Here is a 13,528-nt window from a genome sequence, read left to right as displayed (position 1 = left end):
AAATTCCAAACCTCACCAAAACTCAACCAAAATCAGGGCAAACACTCAACCAAACCAACTAAGGGCCAACCAACTGAAAATAACGGCATACAAGCTCAAATGAGAACAAAGCAATAAACATTCATACAACATAATTTACTACGTACCTCAAGTGGGGCGTTACACATCCCGTCCTTCGTCTAATATAAATTGTGGTTCTAGAACTTCATCGAGTTCTACTTTTCTCCCACTAGAACTTCTTAGAAAAAATTCCTTTTCTAGGAAGACACCAGTACAAGCAACAAAAATTTTGCACTCTTCTAGGTGGTAGAAATAGTATCCTTTTGTCTCCGTCGGATACCCCACAAAAATACATTTACAGGATTTTGGGCCCAACTTGTTTGAAGTCAATTTCTTGACATAAGCTTCACAATCCCAAATCCTTAAATAAGACAAATTGGGCTTTCATCCACGCCATAGTTCGTATGGAGTCTTATCTGCAGGCTTTGACGACACACGATTCCAAACGTGAGTTGCAGTCTCTAGGGCATAACCCCAGAATCATTTAGGTAGATCACTAAAACTGATCATGGACCTAACCATATCAAGTAAGGTGATATTCCTCCTTTCAAACACTCCATTGTGTTGGGGTGTATATGGAGGGGTGAATTGTGATACCATCCCACATTCCTTCAGATATTCAGAAGACCTTGAGCTTAAGTGTTCACCTCCTTGATCCAACCAAAAAGCTTTAATATTTTTGCCCAACATATTCGATACTTCATTCTTGAATTCTTTGAATTTATCAAAGGCTTCAGATTTATGTCTCATAAGGTAGACATAACCATATCTACTGAAATCATCCGTAAATGTAATGAAGTATGAATATCTACCTTTGGCTTCAACTGTTAGTGGACCACATACGTCACTATGGATGATGCCTAACAGTTCAGTAGCCGTTTCACCTTTTCCTGTGAAAGGAGACTTGGTCATCTTGCCTAAAAGGCATGATTCACATACCTCAAATAACTAAAAGTCAAAAGGGTCCAAAACTTCATCCCTTTGAAGTTTTGCAATGCGAGTCTGATCAACATGACCCAATCTACATGCCAGAGATATGTCTAGTTTCTATTACTATGTTCAGCTCTCTTGGTTTCAACATTGACAAAATCTTTATTGTTTAAATCAAGAACATATAACCCGTTATATAACCTTGCAATTCCAAATAAAATACCATTCAAACTAAAGGACAACAATCCATTAGAAATCTCAAAATGATATCCTATATTATCCAAAGCAGATACTGAAATAATATTTCTGGAAATAGAAGGTGTGTAATAACAGTTATGAAGTTCCAACAACAAGCCTGAAGGCAAAGATAAACAATAAGTTCCTACAACCATTGTAGCTACATTGTAATACTCACTCTCTAGCTAGTATACTCAGAAATAACAGTAAAACTCACAAAATATACATAAGAAAATATACATGTAGATGAGTATAAAATAATGGGCCCATAACTAATTTTTCTTTAAATACAAATCTTTATAAAATATAATAAAGTCACAAAACATCAACTCGACAATGTTGCCCAACCCTTCCGCTGCGTGATGTTCCAAGCGACCGCATCTCACCTATTACCTACAAAAACATTGAAAACAATGGGGTGAGCACTAATTGCTCAGTAAGTAAACCCGCTATGCTACTCTTCTCTCTCCGTTGCTTAAATTCTTAATTTCTTTCCTTATATCACACCTCTCTATTCTTCTCTGTTCTTTCTCCTTTCTTTCCCTATTCTTTCTCTATTCTTTCTCTGTTCTTTCTCTTTCTTTCTCTATTCTTTCTGTATTTCTAATTTCTCACTACCCATGATAATAGGCATGGTATCATGCATAGGTATGATGCAAATGCACAAATGCATAGAATGTGCATTTTCTTTTCTATTTTTTGTTTCTTTTCTCTTTCTTTCTTTCTTTCTTTTCTAGTCTTTCTTTCTTTCTATTCTTTCTTTCTTTCTTTTTCTATTGTTTCTTCTTTTTTTTTTTTTTTTTCTGTTCTTTCTTTCTTTCTTTTCTTTCTATTCTTTCTTTTCTCTTCTTTTCTTTCTTATTTTCTGCTTTTCTTTCTTATTCCTTTTTTTTTCTTTCTTATTCTTTGCCGATCGGACTCGGTTGAGGCATGGATTCGGAACCCTGGCCGTGTGAGTGAGTACAGTCCTCATCTATATGCACTCTTACAGACTGTACAAATTCTTCTTCTTCTTAGGCCGCTCACTAAAGGCGGTGTGCATGTAGGAATATTCTTCTGAGTATAGTCCTCATCCACATGTACTCTTACGGACTGTACATATTCTTCTTCTTCTTAGGCTGCTCACTAAAGGCGGCGTACATGTGGGAATATTCTTCTTCTTGTCACTCACGGGTTCCCCATCGCAACAACCTTCTTTTCTTTTATCTTTTTACACTTCTTTAGATAAAATTTCAGATTTGAACTTCTTTAATATTTCTCATTTTTTTCTATTTGTTCTTTAACTTTAATGTTCATTATTGATCTTTAATGCTCTTATGAGTATGTATGCATGTATATGGGCTCATGCTTATTATTCTTTCTAAATTCACATGTTCGGATGCAATAATGCAATATGGAATGTGAACATGTCATTCTCTACCATTTACCAACTCATCTCAAGATATCAAATAACCATAATCATGTATGCACTTCTCTTTGACATTTCATCTAACAATTTATATGCACACGTCAACTCTGATTTGGCTACATTTCTACCTCTCTTCTAAGCCACCAAAATATGGAATATAACACACCAAGATTAATGTCAAACCTGTCCAGGATTCACACTCCATAAATTCTACTCCAATTCTTCCATAATTCATCCAAACTTTCATCAAACATCAAGTACACCAACACTACTTCTCATGGATAAATTCTAACCATCATTCAATATCCATTCCATCAACAACTCTTCATATATAAGCATATACATGCATAAAAGAAATTCTCTACAATTCATCCAAACTCTCTTTCTCTTTGTTCTTTAATGTTCTCATATATGTGTATGCGCATGGAAATATGCTCATTCTTTGCTATTCTTTCTAAATGCAAATGTGAGAATGTGAGAATGCATTATGGCATATAAAGATATCGTTATGGAACTAGTATTCTCTACCAACAACATTCCCATACTTGAAATCAATCATAGATTATTAGACTAAAATAACTAATAAATTGGAGGTACTTTTGAGGCAGTCATTTTGCGCAGGTCATATTCAAGAAGGCATATCTCGAGCTATAAACATTGGATTGCTATGATCTTGGTCTCATCTTAAAGCTTAGAGAAAGAGCTACAACTTATATGTTTAGGTCTCAACCTAGTTCGATGGTTAAGATGCTAAAATATCACTCGTAAGGTCACGGATTTGATAGGGTAACTATGGTAACATGTTTTCTCTTAGGATTTTCATCAAACAATTCATATGCACATGCTACTACCATGTTGGCTACACTTCCACAACTCTCTAATTCAAGCCAAAAACTCACTAAATTGAGTATCAAACCTGGCTGAATTTATCACTTCTCTACACTCCAAAAATCTCAACACAAAATCTTCCACAACTTCACCAAATCATCACATAACCATACACTATTTCTCATGGCTAGAATTTATACATCAATAAACCTCAAAAACAGCCCATAATTCTCTCATACCATCACATACAAACATGCAAAAAAATTCATTCAACAAATTCTTGCTCAAATTAAGGTTCAAATTAGGATTACTTACCTTGAATTTGAGCAACTCCAATACTATACTCTCTCTTTGGTAGAATTCCCTCCTTCTCAAACCCTAAGCATGTACAACCATAAGAATTCAAAACTTTAAAATTTAATCTCACTTCTTGGTGCAAGAATCTTACCTTTGGATGCTTAAGATTGAAAATCTATCAAAAGTTAGGCAAAATCCTATGAATTTCCTTGGAAATTTAATGAAGAAATTTTTGGGTAGAGAATGGCTTGAATGGAGGGTAGAGTGGCTAAGGTTTCTCTTCTTCAACTGTTAATATCATAAAATAATATATATTAGATTCCCATTTTACCGTTGCACTTTCTATGAAATTCCATCTATATCCCTTAGTCAATTATCAAAATGCCCTTATTTTTATTAACCTCTCCATGTTATTCTATCTCTTTTCACTCCCCACTTTTTCAACTAATTATGAGTGAAAAGACCATTTTACCCCTAATGAAATTTTAGGGAATTTTCTTCACAGTTGTTCAAGATAACTTTAACAAAATTCAACTAAGGGTATTAGGGCATAAATAAAACTACGTACCTTGATGTGGGCGTTACAATTCTCCCCCCTATAAGAATTTCATCCCCGAAATTCAAACGAACCATTCAAGATAGCGGCTCCTCATATCTTGTTCTACTTCCCATGTAGCTTCGTTTACATTATAATTCCTCCATAGGACTTTTACTAATGGAATACTCTTGTTTCGGAGCTCCTTAATCTTTCTATCCAATATCTGTACTGGACACTCCTCATAAACAAGATTCTCTTCTAAGTTCACTTCTTCTACTTTTAATATATGGGAGTGATCACTAACATACCTTCGAAGCATTGAGACATGGAAGACATTGTGCACTCTGCCCATATCTGGTGGTAGTGCCAGCTTATAAGCTATTTTCTAATTCATTGCAACACTTCAAAGGGGCTAATGTATCTAGGTGCTAACTTTCCTTTACCGCCAAAACGTATTACCCACTTATAGAGGGAAACTTCAATAAACACTTTATCTCCCACTGCAAATTCCACATCTTTTCTCTTGAAATCTACATAGCTTTTCTGTTTGTCTTGGGCTTGTTTCATTCTACTTCTGATCAACTTGATATCATCTATCATTTTATGAGTTATCTTGGCCCAAGAGCTGTATTCAAAACATCTTTCTCTCCTATCTCATCCCAATGCAGTGGAGATGTATATCATCTATCATACAAGGCTTAGTAAGGAGTCATCTTAATTATAGACTGATAACTGTTATTATAGGCAAACTCCACCGAGGCTAATATCTCATGCCAAGTCATTCTATAATACATACAACACGCTCTCAACGTGTCCTCAAGTGCCTGATTTGTTCTCTCAGTTCGGTTATCCGTCTAAGGGTGGTACGCTGTGCTAAATGCTAACTTGGTACCCAAGTTTCTCTGTAAACAAGTCCAGAAAGTTGAAACAAATCTAGAATCTCTATCTAGTACTATGGTTTTGGGCACCCCATGGAGTCTAACTATCTCTCTGATATAAATCTGGGCCAACTGATCCACTGTGATACTATCCTTTACTAGAAGAAAATGTGCTAATTTGGTTAATCTGTCTACTATCACTCATATCGCATTATACCCCTTCTGAACTCTTGGAAGGCCTATGATAAAATCCATTGATATACTCTCCCATTTCCATTCAGGAATGCTCAGTGGTTGAAGCAAACTTGATGGCCTTTGGTGTTCTACTTTCACCTATTGACAAACCAAGCATTTAGCCACATAATCTCCGATATCTCTCTTCATACCTGGCCATCAATAATTCTTCTTTAAATCTTGATACATCTTAATTGCTCTGGAATCAATAGTGTATGGTGTATCATGAGCTTCGTAAAAATTTTCTTTTTCAACTCAGCATCTTGGAGAACGCATATACGATTCCTGAAACGGAGGTCACCATCCAAAAGGTGAAATTCTGATATCTTGCCTTCCAACACTTGTTGACTTATTTTCTTACACCGCTCTTCAACAACTTGCTTTTCTTTAATCTCTTCCAGTAAAGTAGGCTGAATGTCTAACCTGGCAAGCCTTCCCAGTATCACCTATATTTGGTCCTTAATCAACTTGCCCAATAACTCTTTCTGTCTTATGAGTTGAGACAAATAGGCTTTTCTACTCGAGACATCGGCTATTACGTTAGTTTTTCTAGGCTGATACTTAATTTCACAATCATAATCTTTGATCAGCTCTAACCATCTCCTCAGTCTCATATTCAGCTCCCTTTGGATAAAGAAATACTTCAAATTCTTATGGTCGGTATAAATGTTACTCTTAGCACCATATAGGTAATACCTCCATATCTTTAATGCAAAGACTACAGCTGCTCCTTTCAACTAATCAAACAAATCACCTATGCCAGGTAACAAGTACTTATTCTTCACTGCCACTTTATTCAACTCTTTGTAATCTATACACATCCATAGGGATCCATCTTTCTTCTTCACAAATAGGATTGGAGCACCCTTCCATGGATCACTACGGACTCCCCTAGAAGCATCCCTGAGTTACCACACTAACACTAACTAGCAATTCTATCTTAATGGGTTGTCCCACTATAATAGGTTTCAGACCTAATCTATCTATGATCCCATGTGCAATAAATAAATGTGTGGCTCCAATAATCAATTAATGCATATAGGGGAACTTCAAAAGTTCTCGACTTTTTATTCTACCAACCCTTTCTATTTTTCTTGAGCTGAAATCTTTTCTTATTTCTCACTTCTCTATCATTGGGGGCATCTCCCTTTAACATAAAACTCGCCTACCAAATCTTCTCCCCGTTTGTCATAAGGAATAGTGTCGTCGTACGCTCCACGGACATAATCCCTTCTTTTGCTACTATTGGGTCTATCGTACCTCTGAATTCCGACGACTGATGTTGATTGGGTAATCCATAAATAGGCTTAAAATGATTCTATACTATCAGGGGTACCGACCTTTCTCTCTCTTCTCTAGTGGTCGATATAACAACGGGTGTCTCAACTCTCTCCGGTATAATTGTCCCCTGATTCTCTACTAATACTTGCTATATAATATTACGGATCCTCGCTTCATCGAGGACGGGGGAGTAGATTCTGAAGGGTTGGAAGGTTCACCCATACTCATTTCCTTTTTACTGCTTGCTCCAGTTCTACGTCTCATCTACATAACACTAACACTTTTAGTCAACTCAATTAACTCATCTACTACAAGTAAGGAAAGAAATAACTTACAACAGTCGGCTATGGAACATCAATGCGGCGAGAGAGGCACAATGTAATATCTCAAAACCTTTCCTCTGATACCAAAAATGTAATACTCACTCTCTAGCTAGTATAGTAAGAAATAACAGTAAAACTCACAAAAAATATATAAGAAAATATACATGTAGATGAATATAAAATAATGGGCCCATAACTAATTTTTCTTTAAATACAAATCTTTATAAAATATAATAAAGTCACAAAACAACAACTCGACAGTGTTGCCCAACTCTTCTGTTGCGTGACGTTCCAAGCAACCGCATCTCACCTATTACCTGCAAAAACATTGAAAAAAATGGGGTGAGCACTAATTTCTCAGTAAGTAAACCCGCTATGCTACTCTTCTCTCTCCGTTGCTTAAATTCTGAATTTTTTTCCTTACATCACACCTCTCTGTTCTTTCTCTATTCTTTCTCTATTCTTTCTTTGTTCTTTCTCTATTCTTTCTCTATTTCTAATTTCTCACTACCCATTATAATAGGCATGGTATCATGCATAGGTATGATGCAAATGCACAAATGCATAGAATGTGAATTTTCTTTTCTGTTTTTTGTTTCTTTTCTCTTTCTTTCTTTCTTTTTTTCTTTTTTTCTAGTCTTTCTTTCTTTCTATTCTTTCTTTATTTTTCTATTGTTTCTTTTTTTTTTTTTTTTTTTTTCTGTTCTGTCATTTCTTTCTTTTCTCTTATCTTTCGTTTCTTTTCTTTTGTTTCTTATTCTTTGCCGATCGAACTCGGTTGAGCCATGGATTCAAAACTTCGGTCGTATGAGTGAGTACAATCCTCATCTACATGCACTCTTACAGACTATACAAATTCCTCTTCTTCTTAAGCAACTCACTAAAGATGGCGTGCATATAGGAATATTCTTCTGGGTACAATCCTCATCCACATATACTCTTACGGACTGTACAAATTCTTCTTCTTTTTAGGCCGCTCACGAAAGGCATCTAAAACAAAAGACATATAGTTGTCCTTTAGAATTCTCGAATATACATTTTCTATCATCTCCACTAATGAATGAAGGCATGTCCTTACCAGAGTCCCCTTAATCTTAGTGATATGATTCTTTTTGGTATCTTCTTCAGGTTTAAATATATCAAAATCAGCAACTATTGCAATCAAGCATTCATTCAAAAATATGTTGGCTGACCTAACAACTCTATGTAAAATGCAAGGATATGTAATGCAAGGTCATGCAGATAGGAGAGGCATCTAACTGCACCAAGCGCTATTTTGGGTCTTGTTATTCTGTCCAATCTGATTCCAAACTTCCGTGTATAGATAAGATGCAAGTTTTTCCAAACATTCTAAACCTAGGTAAGCTAGCATGATCATAGCTAAAGTTGTAATCGAGCCGACCCGAGTATCTAACTACTCGAGCTCGACTCGAACGGTACCAAGCTCGAGTTCAAGCTCGAGGCCCGTCGAGCCTAGTAAAGCAGAATCAAACTCGAAACTCAAAATACTATAAGGGACTAGAAGTCGAACTCGAGCTCGATGCCAACTCAAATTTGGTAGAGGCTCAATTTTAGTCGAAGAACAAAAATGCATGACATAACCAATTATATACAATGAAAGATTAACTCATATCAATTACACTTTGCATACTAACTCATAGCAAACCATGACATAATAAATACAAATATCAGAGTGATAATAAGTTTAATATCAAGAAGAACAATACTCAAAATTAAGGTGTTACATAAAATATCCCACAAATTTAGCAACAAAAAGCATAACACCGTATATTGGCTAGCACAATTGCAAGTTGCTGGAATATGATAGCAAAATGTTACTCTAGTAACTGGAGAATTTTTGAGTTGACATGGAACGTGCACTCTGAGGTTGCGTCTGGAATATGGATACCTTTAAAATCTGAGATAAAACAACAAGAGTTAGAAGTTAATAGTTACTCTAATGTAATTTAGAAATAATTCATGCTACTGCCTAATGTAACTTAGAAATAGTTACTCTAATGTGACTTAGAAATTATTCATGCTATTAGAAACAGCAGGACAGTTTCATGCTCATATTCATAATACATAATTCTCCTATTGCCTTTATGCTAACAGGTAGAAGTAGAACAAGCATGCATTATAATTGCATCTAACTATTGTCTAATGAAAATGAAAACTTAACCAATGATCTAAATATTATAAGGATAAAGCAATTGCATCTAAATATTGCTACCCAACATAATAAACAAAAGAGTACATGATGATGAAGACAAAGTTGCCTCAACAATTAATGCAAACTGCCAAACCATTACAACACCTAGAAACTTTAACATCCTCTAAAACCTAAAAACCGGAACCCCACTCTCCAAAACCTCCTAAAATCAAATCGAATTTGTGCTAACCCAATCAGGAACATTAAATATGAATAGAAGTAAAAAGCTGCAAATAATGCAATAAAAGTCAGTTTATGCAGCATATTGTGACCAATTAGGCAAGGTAAGTAAGACTGTCCACCAAAGTCACCCCAACTCTTCATTAATGCTTTTATTGTTTCATCTCAGTCCACAATTTATAATAGAATTCTATAGACATCATCTCTTATCCAATAGCATTGGCCCAATTCAAATATAGCCTGTGTACTAATTTTTTTTTCAAACAATAAAACATATACCTCGCCTATTGTGGTGACAAATCACAATGTGGTACAAAAAACACACAAACATACCATTTGATCTCTTTCCGAATTCCAATTTCAGATCCAAATTAATAGATAAGTTAATTATAACCCAACATATCTGCCAATAAATCATAAGTTGGACTGTTGGAGGATCAAACAATCTGTTAATTCCCCCCAGCTGAAGGGATAGGAAGCGTCATCTCCACTGATTGTATATCCTTCTAAAATACATATAAGAAAAAATAAAAAAGTTTAAGTTAAACAGTAAAATAAAAGTCAATTATAAATAAAGGAGGCATATAACTTCAAAAATTTAATAAATGAACTCACTTTGCTCTCCTTCTTCAATTTGTTAAGATTGCGATACCAATCACCCGCACATGGTAGCACTTGTACGGTTTCAAGAGACAATGAAGCTCGATAAGTGTCGATAACTCTACTCCCGACACTAAAACTAGCCTTTGAAGCCACCATGGTTATAGGAATGACTAGTGTATCATGAGTCATCTTAGATAACATAGGATGCTTTGAACTGTTCCATTTCCACCATGCTAAAGCATCAAAGGCATCATGAGCTTCTTGACACTAGTAACATCCCTCATCCAAATAACAATCCAATTTTGATTTTTCCGATACAACCGTATCACTTGTGTCTACTAAACTCAATAATACTGACCGACCAGAAGAGTCATCTTCTATAGTCAACCCACTACCGCCACTAACACCTACGTTGGCATTGCAGTTGGCGATAAAAGATTGCCTATTAGCAACGTATTCCCCATACAACTCATAAAACGCCTCTCGAACTTTTGTAACATGTACCCGTGATTCTTAATGACCAAAATCTTGGGGAAAACACCTTCAATCACTCTCATTTTGCACCTAGGCTCCAAGATAGCAACAATAGCCATCAACAAATTACACTCCCAATACTTATCAAACTTGCCTTTCATCTTCCTACCATGTTCTGAACAAATTCATTTTCATCATTTACATGTTTATCCAACAATATTTTAACCCTACAAACCTCGGCCAGAAATTTATTTGACATTGGACAGTCACTCCCGGAAATGTTATTAGTGGCATCACTAAACTTTCAAAATCTAACATACTTTCTCAACTTTGTTCAAGTCTTTAGGTTTGGACAAGAATGATAATGCGGGTCTCTTTCAACATAGCTTGAAAACAGCCTTTTGAAGTTAGTGCAATTGACAACATCTCATAATTTGAGTTCCTTCTTGTTTTACAGTCAAGGATTAGCTTCCAATATGGCAACTGCAAGTTTTGCACAATCTTTGAAAAAATGTTAAGTCTACTCTCCAATTGATGTACGACACACTTATCACGGACGTCCTAAATGATGTGCCTAATCTGAGTAATACCATCTTGCACCATTATATTTAATATGTATGCACAACACCTAACATGAAACATCTTACCTCTACAAGCAAGCTTTCTGGTTATCGAAAAGTTTACTCTCATAATCCTAATTGTAACATTATTACTTGTTGCATTATCAACTGAGATAGTGAAGACTTTGTTTTCAATTCCTCATTCCCTCAAACACTTAGATATACAATCAATAATCTGAACCCCAACGCACAAAGGAGGTAAGTGAACAAAACTGAACACACGATTATTCAACCTCCAATTAGTATCTATCCAATGCCCCCGTCAAAACCATGTATTCAACCTTCTCATTACCTAAATTCCACAAATCGATCGTCAAACTTATTTTATCGACACTCCTCAACAGGTTCTTCAATTTCTTTTTTTCCCATACCATACACCTTCATACAATCACTTCTACTAGTAATGCACGATATCATTTCCCAACATGGCATCACATACGAGCAATTTGCTTAAATCCTCCTCCACAGTTGTAAATGGGCGCTCGTGATAAGCACCCAAAACACAAGAAGTTCCCTCATAACTACCATATCAAACTTACCACCAATTATAGCAGACCATCTCAATTTCCCCAATACTTGAATCTGAGGGCAGAAAATTAATCTGTTGTTGTTGCCTCTGGAAAACCATTCACTGCACACACACATTCAAACATCTAGAAAATTGAGTAGTGCTTCAAGTAGCATTAATGGCAAACCTGGCTTTACAATGGTTGCATTCTGCCTTTTTGTACTATCGGGTAGAACCACCCTTGTAAATTTTGTCAAGATCGGAGATGTCTTAGTTATTTTCTTTCTTTGAAATGGATTAGCATCATTTTCATTGTCCGGGCTAGTAGCACAAGTTTCACTCTCATTCGTATTAAGTGTGGGGCATGTGGTCTCAACCTCAACCAAGTTTTCATCTAACATGGGACAGGAACCAGATGAGTATTTCATACCTGTAATGGAAGAAATATAACGCTATTAGTATTGGAAATATCGATACAAAAATTTGTCAAATAAAAAATAAATTAATTATCAAACAACATTATTCTACAAATGAAGAAACTTAGACATTCCAATAACATTCAATCAAAAACATAGACATCAGTGATTGGTTTATAAACTGCAAAATATCAAGGCCTAATTCGAAAAAGAATTGTTTGATTACACCAATAGCAAACAAAAAAATATTTGATTATAAATTCTTTCGTTTTATTTTTTAATTTTACTAATAGATTACCTATTATTTGTAATTTAAGATTAATATAAGAGCAAACACTGGCAGTGCGCAGCTTGTCCCAAATCAAACACCACTCCATATCCCAAATGAAAGAAGCAAATGAAAGAAGCAAATGAATAAAGGTGGATTATAATATAAGAGCAAACACTGGGCAGCCTGCAGTCTGCAGCTATATATTACCTGGACAAGCTTAAAACTTAAAGAATTTTCTTGGTACTTGGCAACAAAGAAGTCATGCAAACTTGTGATGTTGGGATATCCACTTTTGATAGAATGAAATGAGGCCTAGAACACAATAAAGACATTATTACCAATTACCATGCATGTAGGCAAAAATTTCATTGTCAAGTCCCTAAGAGCAAAAATGTGCATAATTACCGTATCAAGAATTGTTTCAATGAATGTTGTGTAAGATGATGTGACTTAAACTTCATAAGGACGCAACCAAGAGGAAGACCAGCTTCTTGAAATATATCTGGAATAAAACACCAACAATTATATCCTTCAATAGACTCATTTTAAACAAGGCCAACATCACAGAATAACCAAGAATTAATCATGATATGGGATTCAACCTCACCCTCACATAAACAGCATACTAATTTCGTATAAACAGAAAAAAAGAATCAATAAAAGTTACAACAATAAAGGCATGTACTATAAACATGTGAAATAAGTTGAACAGCAAGATACTCCTGCCTACAATCATCACCACTCTTCACAAATTCATGATAACCTATACAGAAGAAGAGAACAATTCATTACTGCCAACAGACAGAGAAAACACCATTCGGATATCAAAAGAATTGTAGAATACAAATGAAATAAACAGGGCAAAGTTATAATTTCGATTGCATACTTCTCTACTTCTTTATAGGAAGCAAAAAAATTATATTTCTATCAAAAAAAAAAAAAAAAAAAAAAAAAAAAAAAAAAGATGACGCAAAACAGTAGGATAATCCAGTGGTCCCTCAGAACATTTACAAGTTAGTGGAACAAAATACCCCCACAATATATTTTCTATACAGGATTCGAAATCATTAATCATGTTCATCCAATCCAATCAAAAGTGTGTTCCTATAAAAAATTGAAAAAGAAAAAGCAACATATATAAACAGAGCTTACAGAACGAAAGTCCCAAGCAGGTAATTTTCCATGCATTGAAGCTTTTCGAATCCTTTCTTCGTCATCCAAAGTTCACCA

At 35.2% G+C, this 13,528-nt stretch overlaps 1 long non-coding RNA gene across 1 annotated transcript; it reads right to left on the bottom strand.

Moving 5' to 3' along the window:
- Positions 1 to 11,804: 11,804 nt before the first annotated feature.
- LOC116118163 lies at positions 11,805 to 13,030 on the bottom strand. Its single transcript, XR_004126116.1, has 3 exons — positions 12,704 to 13,030; positions 12,506 to 12,610; positions 11,805 to 12,041 (listed from the first exon to the last, which is right to left on the bottom strand). It is a non-coding gene; the product is annotated as an uncharacterized LOC116118163 (long non-coding RNA).
- Positions 13,031 to 13,528: the final 498 nt, after the last annotated feature.

This window comes from Pistacia vera, unplaced genomic scaffold (genome assembly GCF_008641045.1).
Source record: "Pistacia vera cultivar Batoury unplaced genomic scaffold, PisVer_v2 Contig839, whole genome shotgun sequence".
Taxonomy (NCBI): domain Eukaryota; kingdom Viridiplantae; phylum Streptophyta; class Magnoliopsida; order Sapindales; family Anacardiaceae; genus Pistacia; species Pistacia vera.
The sequence above is the reverse complement of the archived record's forward strand: the minus strand, read 5'-3'. Positions and strand labels throughout refer to the sequence as shown.